The sequence below is a fragment of the Zingiber officinale genome, chromosome 5B (assembly GCF_018446385.1).
Source record: "Zingiber officinale cultivar Zhangliang chromosome 5B, Zo_v1.1, whole genome shotgun sequence".
Classification (NCBI taxonomy): domain Eukaryota; kingdom Viridiplantae; phylum Streptophyta; class Magnoliopsida; order Zingiberales; family Zingiberaceae; genus Zingiber; species Zingiber officinale.
The window spans coordinates 9,746,903-9,763,926 of record NC_055995.1 but is presented as its reverse complement, the minus strand read 5'-3'; the positions used below and the strand labels follow the sequence as shown (position 1 = coordinate 9,763,926).

Here is a 17,024-nt window from a genome sequence, read left to right as displayed (position 1 = left end):
CCCGACGGCACAGCGTCTTCTGTTTGGGCGAAGGAAAAAAGGGGGGATCTAGGGTTCCTCTCCGGCGGCCGGCCAAGGGAGATTTCTGGGAGATCTTAACATGGTTGTGATCCTCTCGTCAAGGGGAAACTGTGAGCACGAAGGAGGGGTCGAAGCTTGCAATTCCCGCGAACCCTAGAAGTTTTCTTTCCAGTTGTAAGCCCAAGAACGCAAAGGTAAGTGCTTCTCACCTGTAGTAGGAGTAGTTTCGGACCTTTGTTCTTCTTGAATTCGAAGCATGAGAAGCGCTTATAGTGCAGATTTTTAATTAACCCTATAGTGCAGATTTTTAATTAAGCTTATAGTGCAGATTTTTATATAGGCTTATAGTGCAGATTTTAATTAAGCTTATAGTACAGATTTTTAATTAAGCCTATAGTGCAGATTTTTAATTAAGCTTATAGTGCAGATTTTTATATAGGCTTATAGTGCAGATTTTAATTAAGCTTGTAGTGCAGATTTTTAATTAAGCCTATAGTGCAGATTTTAATTAAGCTTATAGTACAGATTTTTATGTAGGCATATAGTGCAGATTTTAATTAAGCTTATAGTGCAGATTTTTAATTAAGCTTATAGTGCAGATTTTATTTAAGCTTATAGTGCATATTTTAATTAAGCATATAGTTCATATTTCAATCAAGCTTATAGTGCAGATTTTTATGTAAGCTTATAGTGCAGATTTTAATTAAGCTTGTAGTGTAGATTCCTTAGAGCTTAAAATGCAGATTTCTTTAGAGCAGATTTCTTAAGAGCTTATGGTACAGATTTCTTAAAAGTTTATAGTGCAGATTTTTAGTGGAACTTGTAGTGCAAATTTTTGGTGAAATTTATAGTGCAAATTTTTGGTGGAACTTATAGTACAGATTTTTGGTGGAACTTATAGTGCAGTTTTTAAAGAAAAAGATTATAGTGCAGTTTTGTTAAGTATTATAGTGTAGAATTTATGTTTGCATAGTATGCAGAAATAGTGTAGCATAGAATGCAGAATCTTGATTAGTATAGTATGCAGAATTTTGATTAGCATAGTATGCAGATTTTTGTTTATGCATTTCAAAGATAGAATTTGTTTAAACATTTCAGTTTTTAAAGAAGCATTCTTTTATTAGAAGTATTAACAAGTGTAAGAAAGATAAAGAAAAGAAAGAGAAAGGCCAAGGACTTAAGTAGATCTCAAAGTCAAGACTTTAGGGATTTTGGCACATAAGGTACTTAAAGAAAATGCCGAGGCATTATATATTTGAAGTAATAAAAGATAACAAGTATTTTACTTTATTTAAGAGGCTAGTACCCGACTTCCGAGGTTGTCGTTAAACAAATCCAGGTGTCCAATTTCGAGGTCTTGGCCCTGGTAGACCGAGGTCTACTCTTTTAGGATTGGTGGCTCGCTACCCCAACCTATTAGGGAACGCGCATAAGATGGTACTACGCCTTGACCCAAGAAGAAAGTTGATTATTATTTTGAAGTATTAAAGTATAAGTTTTTAAAAAAGTAAAATAAGATTCAGAAAGTGTTTAAACTTCAACAAGATTATGCTAGCATGATTGTATAGATTTGTTTTACACGTTTAACATTTAAGTATGTTTCTTTTGCTTGTAGATGAACATGAGTAGTTTTCCTTTTTAGCATTCATCTTTTTGATTTCAGTATATTCACATGCATATTCGAGTTTTGTGAGTTAGATAGCGCTTACTAAGTAATTTTGCTTATAGATGCATTTTTCTCTTACTGCAGATAAAGGAAAGGAAAAGTTATAGCAAAGGAAGGCGACAAGGAGGTGCGGATGGATGTGTGATGCCTGCACTATAGAAGCCTTGGGACCTAGCATAAGAATTTATTAAGATTGTCATTTATTAAGAATGTATTAGATGAGTCATTTAGTCTTCCCCTGCTAGTTAATTGTATGTTTTGAGTTCTCTGAGAGTTTTCACTACAAGAAAAAAGCTAATAGACAACGCTTTTAAAGCGTTGTCTTTGTGCCTGAAAAAGAGTTGTTAAAGGCACTGTTGTTAAAAGTCTGCTGAACGACAACGCTTTTAAAGCGTTGTCGTTTGTAGCAAAGACAACGCTTTTGCAACGCTTTAAAAGCATTGTGTATTTTTTTTTACAAAAACACCATTATTGCAACGCTTTAAAAGTGTTGTTGTTTTTGGCAAAGACAACACTTGTGCAACGCTTTAAAAGCGTTGTCTTTTTTAAAAAAATTTTAAAAAAAATCTATTTACAAAATCATTTTTTTTATATTTACAAAGCTATTAATTTTCTTTTACCAAGTCCAGATTTGAATTTGACATATAAAATAGCATTAATTAGCTCAGCTAATGATTTCAAACTCGTACCAAACAATAGAATTCAATTACCAAGTATTAATATTTACAGGAGAATTCAACTATACACAAAGACTAAATATTTCTATTTCAAAGTAGTTAGTGACATTCAAATTTAAAACAAAAAAACACAAAATAGCTAGCCGGCCTCGAAGATAATGATCTGCATGTTTACTTCTACTAGATATATTGATCAAAATGGATTGACGGCTTGAGACGGGGACAAAACAGCTACCACTGTGTATCTGTCACAGAAAACAATACCATCAGTATTATGCAAAAGAAATTTTCGGTGGTAATAGATGAAAATAAAGGTCACAGTTCACACCATACAATAATTTTTAAGAGAAAAAGAATTAAGCATAAAATAACGGGGAATAGAGCAAATGAAAAATACATGTGCTACTTTGTTTCCGCCATGGAAATATAGCAAAAAGAATAGCATAATTGGAGATGCTAGAGAAACCACTATGAGACCTAAATACATAATTAGAGATGCAGTGCAAAAAGAACAACATATATTTCATTTGAGTTCTTACACATGAACTAAAGTCGAAATCAGCATATGTTCTTATTTCTTTGGTTTGCAGAACTTGTAGCTTTATCAAACACAATTTGACTTGAAATTTTCCAGTAGCAAATGTAGTTTTCCGGTGTACTAAACTATACATATAAAATATGGCTTTGATTCTAGAGTGCACAGAAAGGATTTAAAAATTCAACATGTCAACATGAAGGTAGCAAAAAACCATTTTTGAACCAGTAAACATGGTATTTTCTACAAGATATTGAAGCCGACTCTTGGATATTACCTGTCCTTTGATCGAGCATCTAGAAGTTGATGAGTTCTGTCAGTCATATTTTGTTTGACCTGAAAAGGTACGACAATCCCAAATTCATATTCCTAAACTCATCTGATGTTTTTGGGCCATCAAGAAGGTAATGAACTTACATAAACTTTAGCTAAAACAAGATAATGAACTTATATAAATTTGAATGCACCTACTCATAAATATGATCTTGTATACATTCTGCCAACTCCGATCGCACCTCATCAATTTCTTCTCGAGAATACTCCGCTTGTGTGAACTGTGACATTAATGAAAAAAAATCAACATTGACTTTGCAAATTTTAAATAGTTTATTTCAAATAATTTGAGGCATAAGAAAGAAAACATTACTATAGATCGTAGTGAATCTCTCTCGATAATTTCAACTTCTTCAACAATTTGTCTCATAAACCGCATCACATAATAATCACATTGTTTGACATCTTATTATCGAGGAGCTTATGGTAATTAGAGACAAATTATTAATTATAAACATACATATTAAAATATATGTTATAAAAATTACACATACCTTTACTACTACCCACATAGCCTTTTTTCTACCTTTCCTTCCCTTGTTTGAATTAAACAATCTAAAGGCCCTTCATACATTAATGATTTTTTATATATGAATTTTGTATTAACATAAATGCTTAATAAAAAAGAAATATGAACTCACATTTCCACTATATATTTCCAATCCTCATCATGAATGTGGTGCCTTAGAGAATCCAACAAATAAATAATTTCATTGTAAGGGTCAATGATAGTGAGAATCCAATGAAAACTATGCACAAACACATAATTAGTGCATATAATTCAATAAATTTTTGAAAGACAACAATGGAAAGTGATGTTTTATTTTTACTTACCCGATGTTACATGGCACCAATACTAATGTTCATGTGATTTGGTTAGGTGCTGAGATTTTTAAATCTGGCAATGGATGAGAGAAAAAAACACAGCACCAGCTTGCTTGGAAAAAACTGAAAATGGAATTGACCTGCATTTCTTTTTATTAAAATAAAAGTCAAATACAATGAGAAATGCAAATATATTTATCATTCCTCCAACAATAATAAATAGCAGAAGCAAAAGTCTTTTAGCTTGAGAACTAATCTTAAAAACTATGGGAAAAAACAAATGTAGAAGGGCATTGTACCAAACGAGATACCCATTGTGTTTGGCTTTGATCAAATCATACTCCACTATTGTGGTTTTTGAATGGCAATAAAATTTTCAGATATTATCCTTAGTGTTTTAAGTTACCTCCAAAATCCAAGTGTTAATTGATTGACAAACTAATTTGTAAATCGGTTTTCATTTTCATTCTGGAAGGGCTTGAAAATTAAGGACACAATATGGGAAAATTTATGATGGGGATGTAATTTAGTATAAAATAAATAGTGTGCGATTTGATCAAAAGATTAAATACAAAGGGTGTGATTTGATAAAATGGCTGATGTTGGATGACTTTCAATGGTAAGTGTTGGGTTTTTCGGGCAGCGAAAATCGCTTTTCGCGTCGCGGAAACCCCGAATCGCCCAAGCCACGGATCTCGTGCAAGGTAAAACCGAACGAAAAAACGAGTACGAGTTTGAAAACTTTAATCTACAGTAGATCTACATAAGGATAAACCATTTATACCTTTGATGCGATGCCCTTCGCGTTCCCGCTCGTCCAAATGATGCCGGATCTCAAGACCGTCAAGCGCCGGTCCTCTAGAAGTATCCACACGGACACACTAGATGGAGATGACCAAAACCAAGGTGTGCTAGCACCTATGTGGTTCGGCCAAGGGAGGAGAGGGAGAGGTAGAGCTTGAGAGGGAGAAGGAGGAAGAGGCACACAAGTGAATGAAAAATGAATTTCTTCACCCAAAACAAAGTGGCCGGCCACATTTCAAAATTCACATTAATTGCATTAATTGCAATTAATGTGAAATCATAAAATCACATTAATTGCATTAATTGCAATTAATATGAAACCATTAAGAGAGTGGCTTTGTCACTTTCATGAGGTGGCACCCATGATGATGTGGAACATCATTATTGGTCCACCTAATGCCAACTCACCAATGAGGTGGCAAAAGGTCAAGTCAAAATTGACCTTTGGTCTTCCTTCTCATGTCAAGTCAAACTTGACACAATCTCTACCATGGTGGATCTAATCCAACCATTTGATTCGAGCCAACTTAATATAATGAATCTAATTCATTAAATTAAATTGATTCAATGAGTCATAATCTAAATTAGACTCATTTAACACATGAATCAACTTGAGTCGAACTCAAGTTAGCCCAATTAGGATTACTCTTAATCCAATTTGATTCATCAAATGAATCTAATCCTCTTGGTTCATCATATGAACCTAATCTCCACCTAATTGTCCTAAGTGTGTGACCCTATAGGTTCTTGTAACATTGGCAATGCCCTAAACCCATTTAGGAGCATAAGTAATGAGCGGTATCTAGCAACACATCATTACTACCCAAGTTACAAGAATGTCAAGATCCGACATCACCTCGTGACTACCAATTGTGACTACTCACAAAATAATGACAAGTGTCCTTCTATCCTAGACATCTAGATTGATCAATGTGAGGCATAGATCGTGTCATCCTCTAATCAATCTAAATCTTGAACTCCAAGTAGACTCACTCGATCAAATGAGCTCAACATCTAATGTTGACTCATTTGGGCATGGCCATGCACTTAGTGGTCTCACTCTATCAAGAATAGCGATGTCACTCCCGTCATATGGGAGGGATAGATCCCATCTACATCACTCACATCCCTCTGCATAATTCATTACATACCCAGTAATCGCCTTTATAGTCCACCCAGTTACGGGTGACGTTTGACGAAACTAAAGTACATAACTCCTTATGTAGGGATCCATGGTGACTTCAGGTCTAAGGACTAATAGTCATACTAATAGCCACATGAGAAAGTATATGACACTCATATAACGATCCATGATACTTTCTCATGGCGGGTCATTCAGTATACATTCTCTAATGCATACCCATGTGTCAGCTTGATATCTCTATATCCATGACTTGTGAGATCAAGTCATCGAGCTGACCTACATGCTAGTCTTATTGTATTAACATTGTCCCTGAATGCTAATACTCGACTAGGAATGATTTAGAGTAATGTTCCCTATATCATCTCACTATCGATTCAACTAATCGATTGATATAGGTATGAACCCTCTACTCAAGGACGCTATTATACTTAGTCTATTTGGCACTAATACAAATAAGTATAATAACCAAACAAATGCCTTTATTAATATACAAGAATATGATATACATGAGTCCATACAATCATCAAATGATTGGCTCTAGGGCTCTAACTAACAGTAAGTTCTGCAGCAAATGTGCGATGTAAACAACAATATCATATCATATGACATTTACAATCCAAGAAACTCAATAGAGGTAGAAATAGGCATTGGAAGCTGGTAAAGACTGGCGAAGTAATTTCTGAACAAACAAATAAATAACTAGGAATAAGCTTACCTCAACACAATAATTATTTCATTTAGGAAAACAATGTCTACAAATAACAAGAGTATGATTTGTTCAGTGAAATGATGCAACTCAAACCTTTAGCTGATTTTGATTTCCTTTATCTTTTATTTTATAAAGACTAGAACAAGCAGAACGATGAGCATACACTAGTTTGCACTAAAGGGAGCATCACCAGGCTTTCGGTTTAAAGTTTTGATGGTTTGGGGAAGATATCAGGTGTGAAATTTTGAGCTGCACTTATACTTCCCTTAATCTTCATCGCTCCTCTGTAATAATTCAAGGGAGAAAAAAAAATCCGTAATCAAACCCCCAAAAACTTTTTCTTTACATAAATTTAAGGCGGAGCATTACCTGACGAATGCAATCTATGGGTTCATCTTCCTTGTCGCAATTGACAGAAAATCATTATCTGTAAAGGAAAAAAAGGGGGATTAGAAAAAAAAAAAAGCAACAAATTTTAGAATGATACATCAACGACGACATCGATGGGAAATAGGGAAAGGAGAGACCTTCGATGGTCGTTCCTTGCTTGAGATCGACAACGTAGATCTCCTCATCCACTCCAATCTTCTGCAGAGCGAAGGAGAAAGGAATAGAATTTTTTTAGGGTTTGGGGAATATGGGAACCAGAATGGAAAAGGACCTTTGGGTCGATGTTGAGTTGGTAGACAAGGCTTATCTTGCTGGAGATCTGCTTTCCAGCGTCGGTGGCGAGATGGACCTTCATCTGCTCTAGAAGAGACGCGAACTTGAGTGAGGTCGACATCGCCATTTCATTTGGGGATTGTTAGAGTTGTAAAGGATAAGAAGTGCCCCATTGGCAACTTAAAAGGTACTAGATGAAATCACTGCCTCAACATTATTGGGATTACAGTAACATACCAGATGAAATCACTCTCACAAGGAGTTTCAAGGTTTGGAGGAACAACTTAAAAGGTACTAGGACAAGGAATCATTGGGGTTACAGTAGCATACCAGAAGACAACGGGATCTGCTGTGGTTACACTGCCTCAACGTCGAGGGCGAAGGAGGTGAAGAGATGGGTCGATCTGTCGTGGTCGATCGCCTCAGCACCGGGATCTGCCTCTTGATGAATGTGTCGTCTTGACGGAGAGGAGTTCGGAGGAGTGGTTCGGGATGGAGAAGGGGTTGGATGGAGAAGGCCGAAGAGGAGTTGGATGGAGAAGGCCGCGTGAGATGAGGAGTTGGGAGAAGGGTTCAGGATCAAAAAGGAGTTGGGAGAAGGGTTCGGGTTTTCTACCCTAGATCCAAGATCCAACGGTTTGTATTAATCAAGATTTAGATAAGAACTTAACAATAGACAACACTTTTTAAAAAACGTTGTCGTAGACACTAAAAAAAAGTTTAATAGACAACGCTTTTTATGAAGCGTTGTCTTTGACCCGTAAAAGTCACTAATAGACAACGGTTTTTAGAAAAGCGTTGTCTATTAATAAGAAAATAATGAAATAGACAACGCTTTTCACTAAAAGCGTTGTTAAAAAAAAATAGACAACGCTTTTTATAAAAAGCGTTGTCGTTTATGTCACGCCCCAGGTAATCCCTGTCCGAAGAAATTTCGGCAGCATCTCCCCTGTACGGCGGACAATATGAATCTCAGTATACATATATCTATACCTCGGCCACACTCGGCCGGAACAATACACACAAATAGTAAACAGTCCACGCAGTTATATAGAGAAAAGATGATATAGAAATCAACGAAGATATACGTACACATCCTACTCCACTACAACGAAGAAAAATAAACCCAAGTGGTCGATATAAAGTCCACGAAGAAATATATCCGCAGCGGAAAACCAAACGTAGCAAACCCAAGTGGTCGATATAAAGTCCACAATACAACCCACATCACACGTATACGTAATAAAAGCGAATACAGAAAACGATAGCTAGAAATCCTCGCGACAAAGGGGCTAGCGACTGGAATATCTCCCGACGGCCTCAACCTGAAAAATAGTAACAACGGGGTGAGTTCAAAGAACTCAGCAGGTAATCCAATAGATATGTACAGCAACATATAATCACCAGTAACATCCTATGGTACAGTACACTAAACCATAGAGCCTACAGTACAGTCTCCTAACAGTATAACCTACGGTATGGTCTCCTAACAGTATAACAGATATGCATAGCTGAAATAAACTGTAATAACCAGCAATAAGCATAAAGTACAGTCTATAGCAAGAATAATAAGAAAATGCATAACTGAAATAAATCAACCTCATGAGGAGGTGCGTCGGTAATCTAAGAGATAAAAATAGTCGAGCAGAAAGCATGTATCCATGTGTCAACCATCGAAGCCCAAAAGATCAATCCATGCCGACGATCCGTGCATCTGATCGATGCAGATCCGGTCAGTGAAGAGGTCGATCACACAATGAGTAGTGCGAGGAGAGAAGAAGGAGGTCGATCGGTTGGCAGTCGACAATCTGCTCCTCACAGTGACCGAGTGGACGGGATGCTGTCGGAGTACACCTATCCTCCTACCTCAAACATAGTGAGGGAGCGCAATGCTCTCAACTCCCGGTACACGATGACGGGGAGGGATCCCGGCTGCAACCCCGCTGTATCGTGCTACCCATGAGCACCCCGGCGGTGCACCACCGAGCAACCTGCCATACACACCCTGAGTGCTGTGCCACTACCCATGTAGTGAAACACGTTGTGTGCAGGCCTATGTAGCCGGCCGACGAGCTCAACAATAATGGAGTCGTCAATCGCCCAGCATGCAGTCATGCAGGATGGTGCATGATGCTACAGTATGTCATACCTGAACATAGCCTCCTCCATATATGTGTGTGCCCAAAAGGTAAACGCATATATATATAACCATGATATAAACAGCATAAAACCAAAAACATCACATATAACAATGATGTAAGTATAATGACTCTAAGAGCATGTATCACACATGTAAAGCAACTAATCCAGTAGAGTAGAGCACTATAGATATGCATCTCTATGAACATATATACACATGGCAATAGATAAAATATCAAATCCTGAAGTAAAGCAAATAGCAGATGAAGTATGTGATAGGTATCAACTAGCTAAGACCAAGAGAGAGAATAATCTACTATCTACCACTAGTAAGTATATATAAGCTACACATATCATAAGACATTATCAAAGATAAGTCAGAGGGTACCCGCCTCGAATAGAAGGTACAAATCACGCAATCCAAAGTCGACGTCGAGACGCCGTCTCGAATCAGAGTCCTGTGTCAAACAAATAATATATATAGATTTTATTTAGCTAAATCAAATGAATAGCTAAATAAAAACCCCTAGAACTAAATTAGGGCACCTACCTAGATTAAATCTAACGGTTGACTAAGGTTAATTGTCCTAACCCTAATCGTCCCATTAGTTTAATCTAAACACAATCACTAACCATCTAGTAATCATGTCATCTCCAATTCAAACCTACACATAAACCTAATTCATCCACAACAGGCATAACCATCTAAAATAACCAAACTACATGATGATCTACAACTAAAATCATTTATCCTAACTAATTATAATCCAAAACATACCTAACTCTACACACTGTTGTAGATAGCTGGAACCAGAAGAGCTACTGGATGAGGTGGCTGTCGTAACCAATAAAAACCCCACAGAAACAGGACCTCAAATTCACTGCCCTGATTGTAGATCTACAGCAGAGATGGTTGCTGCCAGTAACAGGATGAATTGTTGGATCAAAGAACTCACAGCATTCAATTTGAAATCTAAAAACAGATCCTCCCTGGAATCAATCGGGTCAGGCAATGGATGAAAGTGGAATTCATTGATCAATTAAGATTGAAGATCACAGATCACATAACACCTTAATCTTACCTCAACCGATTGTCTTCAAAAGGTGTCGCTCGATTAGATTCTGCACACCAGGGACTTCTCTGGCCTTCAATCAACAACAAGAAGGAAGAAATCCCTGACCTAACCTGAGATCGCCAACCATCAGCAAGAAGGCGAGCAAGAACCGGAGAAGAAGACTCGAACTAGGCACAAATCAAAGAACAGGATGATTCCGTTAGGGCTAGCTTACCCACGCCGACGAATCGAGGGGCACAAGCCCGAACTAGGGCACCTCTCCAAGCTTCGGTGGACGATTGGATGAGAGTCGACGCGAGATCTGATCCTTCACCGTGCCCTAGCCGCAACACCTTCGGTGATCGGCCGCAAGATCCGCCGAATAACAACTCCTCGGCCGAATACAGCTTGGATCCCTCTGATTCTGTTGAGCTCTGGCGACTTCCTCCTCAAACAACACCGACGATCGCCGAAGGTCCGTCGGGTTCGACTCGTCCGCGTGAGAACAGAGAGAGGGAGAGGGGAGGTCGCATCGGGGAAGAGGGGAATAAGGGTCGGGATCGGCGTTTGGGGGAAATAAAAAGAAAAGGAAAATGTTTTATAAATAAAACATTTCCTCCATTAAACGGGCATCTCAAACAGGTTTAATCCGAACCCGAAATTGATCCCCTCAAAACCTGTCTTACGAGCTCCGGAAAATTCCCAGAAAATTTCTAAAAATTTCGGAAAAATTCTATAAGGCTATTTCCCAAATAACCTTATTTATTTAAATTTTTTTCGACATCTCACAGTTTAAGTGTTGTAGAATCCCAATTTTCTTGTAGTGTTTAGGAATTTCTATCAACATGTGAACAAGGATAGTTAAGTAAAGTTAGTAGTCCAGTAGCGCTCCGCCCTCGCAGACTAGTAGTGAGGAGGGTGGGGTGTTACAACAACTATATCCCCTACAACCTTCTTGTAGACACAAGGCTCATATTCGTTCTTGATGAAACCAAACTGTTTGATTGCATCATTGAATCGAAGATTCCAGCTTCGAGAAGCTTGCTTTAGTCCATAAATGGGCCTATGCAGCTTGCATACTCTGCTAGTATGTTGTGGATCTACAAAACCCTCAGGTTATGTCATGTACACATCCTCGAGCAGGTTTCCATTCAGAAACGCGATTTTGATATCCATCTGCTATATCTCATAGTCATGGTATGCCGCAATAGCAAGCATGATCCGAATGGACATAAACATCGCTACTGGAGAAAAGGTTTCATCATAGTCAATACCATGAATCTGCTTGAAACCTTTAGCTACCAAGCGACCCTTATACATAAGTCCATCCATGTCAGTCTTTCTCTTAAAGACCCACTTACACCCAATGGGTTTTACCCCTTCAGGTAGATCAACCAAAGTCCATACTTGGTTGGTGTACATGGATTCCATCTCGGATCTCATGACCTCTAGCCATTTCTCGGAATCTGGTCTCATCACAGCTTCCTGATAGGTGGTAGGCTCATCCTCTATGAGCACAACGTCATCATGGTCAGACAAGATAAATGAGTATCTCTCAGGCTGACGACGTACCCTATCAGACCTGTGAAGAGGTATGTCTACTTGATCTGGTTGTTGTTCCTCAACTCCTTGTGGAACAACATCATCCACAACACTTTGTGGTTCCAGTTCAACTTCCATCGAGGCATCAGTGTTATTGTTCACATCTTGAACTTCTTCAGGATTGAACGTGCTCCCACTAGTCTTTCTAGAAACACAGTCCCTTTCTAGAAAGACCCCAGTTGTAACGACCACCCTTCTTAATACTCTATTACTCTCTAAGAGTGACTATTACTTAACTACTAACTCTACTTAACCGGTATAATTAAAAACCACGAGGAATCCCTACCAAAAAATTTCAATAGAGTCTCCCTTGTACTGGTGACCATAATCATTAATACATAACATAATATACACCGCCACAAGAGGCTGGAACATTTATCAAACAACCATGCAGTTTATAAGACACAACAACTAAAAAAAATAAACCATTCTAGCAATAGCAAATGAATAAAACTCCGACAGTGGAAAATAACCAAACTAACAATGCGGAATGAAAATACAATCTAAAAAGACATAAACCATAAGGTACAACTCAACTATTTCTATCCACTAAACATGAAAACTCAAAACTTCCAAGGTCTCTCCATAGTCCTGGCATCACACATCCATCCGCACCTCCTTGTTGCCTTCCTTTGCTAACACTTTTCTTTTCCTATATCTGCAGTAAGAGGAAATGCAAACTATAAGCAAAATGCTTAGTAAGCGCTATCTAACTCACAAAATCTCGATATGCATGTACATATATCCATAACATGATCTAACTGATTACTTACTGAAGACTACTCATGCTCATCTACTAATAAAAGAACAAGACATGCTGAAATCCTAAACATGTAAAGCTACTCATATTCAGAAAATAGCAAAGAACAGTAAGCTAATCTAGATAACATGCTAGCATAAAAGAAAACACAACTTACTGATTTTAAAACAAAGTGAAACTTAATTCATCTGTTCTAAACTTATTCTTTAATTCACTTGTTTAAAACTTATTCTTTAATACTTTATACTTATGTAAAACTTGCTTTACTTGTTCAAAAACTTTTACTTAAAATACTTCAAAATAATAATCAACTTCTTCTTGGGCCCGACAACTATACTTGCTTTTACTTTTGTAACGACCCGACCCATTTGGCGGCCCATTTGGCGACCCTAGGGTCATCGACCGTCGACCGTCAGCCGTGTCGTTACTACTAGGTTATCTAAACCTAGGGACGACTATGGGAGCCCAGCCCAAGGACAACTGAGAGTCCAGTACAGTGCCACTGATAAAAGTAAAATACTTGTTATCTTTTAATACTTCTAATATATAATGCCTTGGCATTTTAATAAGCACCTTGTGTGCCACAATCCCTAAAGTCTTGACTTTGGGATCTACTTAAGGCATTAGCCTTTTTCTTTCTTTTCTTAATCTTTCTTATACTTTTCTTATAAAAGAATGCTTCTTACAAAACTGAAATGTTTAAACAAATTTTAACATTGCAATGCTTAAACAAAATCTGCATACAAGTTTAAACAGAAATCTGCATATTAAGCTTAACTAAAATCTGCATATTAAGCTTATCTAAAATCTGCATACTAAGCTTATCTAAAATCTGCATACTAAGCTTAACAAAATCTACATACTAATCTTATCTAAGATCTGCATACTAAGCTTATCTAAGATCTGCATACTAAGCTTATCAAAAATTTGCATCTTAAGCTTAACTAAAATCTGCATATTAATACTTTATAAAATCTACATTGATCAACATGTAAATCTCTTTTCTCATCTTCTAAACTAAACTTTTATTCTGGACTTATTACTTGCATAACTAAATCACTCACATACTTCTCACCTTTAGACTAAACTAACCTCAATAACCGGTACAGGAATTATCTTCCTAAATATAGAACCCAAACTTACATCAAACCAATTTCATCCAAACCTTTCTAAAATCCCGGAATTATAACTATTCTTGCCCATCTAAACAATTCTTTACAGCAACCAAAGCATGAGGAAAAACGCACAAGGATAACTCATTTAGAACACTACAATTCTGTCCAGAAATAGCACAGTCGACACCAAAAATGAAACATAACGGAAAACATCTTAAACCACTTCAATCCTGTCTAAAAATCCAGTAGCCAACACATGAGGGAAGCAACACTACGAAAACTCATTTAAAACACTACAACTTCTATCCAGAAATAGCTCAGCCAAAACCCCTAGTAACCCCATTAATCTGTACAACATGTTCTGAAAGCAAGGAAGAGGACTAAATCCCAACAATACTTCAACTTAGCCTTTCTTAGAGCACAACTACTTAAACAATCATGACTTTCCATCATGAACAATACAACTCGAATCCTCAAATCGCAATTTAATAAAACTCATCAACCCCATAACATTCCAACTAACAATCCTCTTCTATCACTTAACCTCACTATCCGAATCTCATACTCAAGTAACTGGAATGTAATTGCAATGCTAATTACAAGGGCTTCATCTATTCCATTTAATTATTTTCTTTTATTTTTCTTTGTGGTTCACGACAACTAAATCTGTTCGTGCTTGCTAGACATGTAAATCTGTTCGTGCCTGCTGTAAACATGATAACAAATTAAAATCTGTTCATGATAATAAACATGTAAATCTAGCAGTTTGTTTAAGGTCAATAATTCAACAGAAAACTACATGCTTAATCTAAACATTTCATTCAAGTCATTCTATGTTCATTGTCTAGTAGTGAAAATCTGAAACCTATAAACCCCATATGAACTAATCATGACCATTAAGATCACAATAGAAAAATCTAACTCAAAAATTGGAATTACCAATTACAAGGCCTGAGGAAAGAAAACAACCCTATGCCTAACCTGAACAACTCATCTCCTTACTTTGAAATTCACGGCAACACGCCCAAAATCAACAAATCTTTACAGCAAGCTTCGGAAATAAAAAACACAATGATTCGAGAACTACTCTTACTGCAGGTGAGTAACACTTACCTTAGGTTTACTTGGACTCACAGCCGAAAAAATTGCTTCTAGGGTTCGGAGGAGCTCACGATCTCGGCCTCTTCCTCGTGGCTTCAGCTGCCTCTTGACGAGAGGAGCTCGGATCCGGAAAGAGCTCGCGGAAAAGGGTGCTCGCCGGCCGCCGAAGACGAAGCCCTGGCCTCAGCTTCATCTTCTCTCGAGAAGGAATCGCCGCCGCGCCGCGAGAGAAAGAGGAGAGGAGAAGTTTAGGTCACGGGAAAATAATACCTAAGTTCCTCTCATAACTTATCTCCCTTTTATAACTTAACTATATTACAGATTTTTATCTGTTCATGAAATAATTGTGGAACAGTTGGTTGGCTGGGTTCGATTAAGGCTTGGTTCGGGTTCGAAGTCTCGGGTTCGAATCTCCCTATTTTTTCCAACTTCTTCCTTTTGGTAAAAATACCAAACAAACTCCAAAAATTGCATAAAAATACTCTATAAATTCCTAAAAATCTCTAGAATTTTTCTAAAGTATTTCTAGATTTTAATAAGGTCTTTTAGGACTCCAAATCATGAAATTTGGGGTGTTACACCAGTCTTTGCCACAACTACCTTGTGCTAACTGGGAATGTAGAAGTAATATCCCTTAGTTTCCTTGGGATATCTAATGAAATAGCACTTGTCGGATTTGGGTCCTAATTTGTCTGAGACTTGACGTCTAACGTAAGCCTCACAACCCCAAATCCTCATGAAAGACACCCGGGCATCTCTCACAGTCCATATCCTATATGGTGTCTTTATCACGGCCTTGGATGGAACTCGGTTGAGTATAAAAGCTGCCGTGTCTAGAGCATACCTCCAAAGGAATGTCGGAAGATCTGTGTGACTCATCATAGATCGTACCATATCTAATAGGGTATGATTCCTCCTTTCGGATACACCATTCCACTGTGGTGTTCAAGGAGGAGTGAGTTAGGATAGAATCCCACACTCAGCTAGGAGTCACGAAACTCATGGCTAAGGTATTCTCCACCTCGATCTGATCGAAGTATCTTAATACTCTTCCCAAGCTAGTTCTGTACTTCATTCTTGAATTCTTTGAACTTTTCAAAGGATTCTGACTTATGTGTCATCAAGTACACATAACCATATCTACTGAAGTTATTAGTAAATGTGATGAAGTACCTATAACCGCCTCTAGCAGCGACATTGAAAGGGCCACATACATCACTATGTATAAGACCTAACAAGTCAGTTGCTCTCTCACAGTGCCCACTAAAGGGAGTCTTGGTCATCTTGCCTAGTAGGCATGACTCGCACGTCTCATAAGATTCAAAATCAAATGAGTCCAGCAAACCATCGCTATGGAGCTGGGATAAGCGCTTGTCATTTATATGACCTAAGTGACAGTGCGAGAGATAGGTTTGGTTCATGTCATTTGACTTGAACCTCTTGGTACTTATGTTATAGATAGAGATTTCAAGGTCTAGAATGTAGAGTCCATTCATTAGAGGTGCACTACAATAGAACATATCTTTTAAATAAACCGAACAACATTTGTCCTTTATTATAAAAGAGAAACCTTTCTTGTCCAAACAAGAAACTGAAATTATGTTCTTAGTTAAAGCAGACACATAACAACATTCATCTAATTCTAATACAAGCCTAGAGGGCAGAGATAGATGATAAGTTCCTACAGCAACAGCAGCAACCCGTGCTCCATTGCCTACTCGTAGGTCCACCTCGCCCTTCGTCAATGCCCTGCTATTTCTCAACGCCTGCACATTAGTACAAATGTGAGAAGCACATCCGGTATCTAATACCCACGATGAAGAAATAGAGAGGTTGACTTCTATAACATTTATATCTGAAATTGAAATCTTATTT

General features: G+C 37.6%; 1 pseudogene; it reads right to left on the bottom strand.

Moving 5' to 3' along the window:
* Positions 1-6,716: 6,716 nt before the first annotated feature.
* LOC121986487 lies at positions 6,717-7,498 on the bottom strand (annotated as a pseudogene).
* Positions 7,499-17,024: the final 9,526 nt, after the last annotated feature.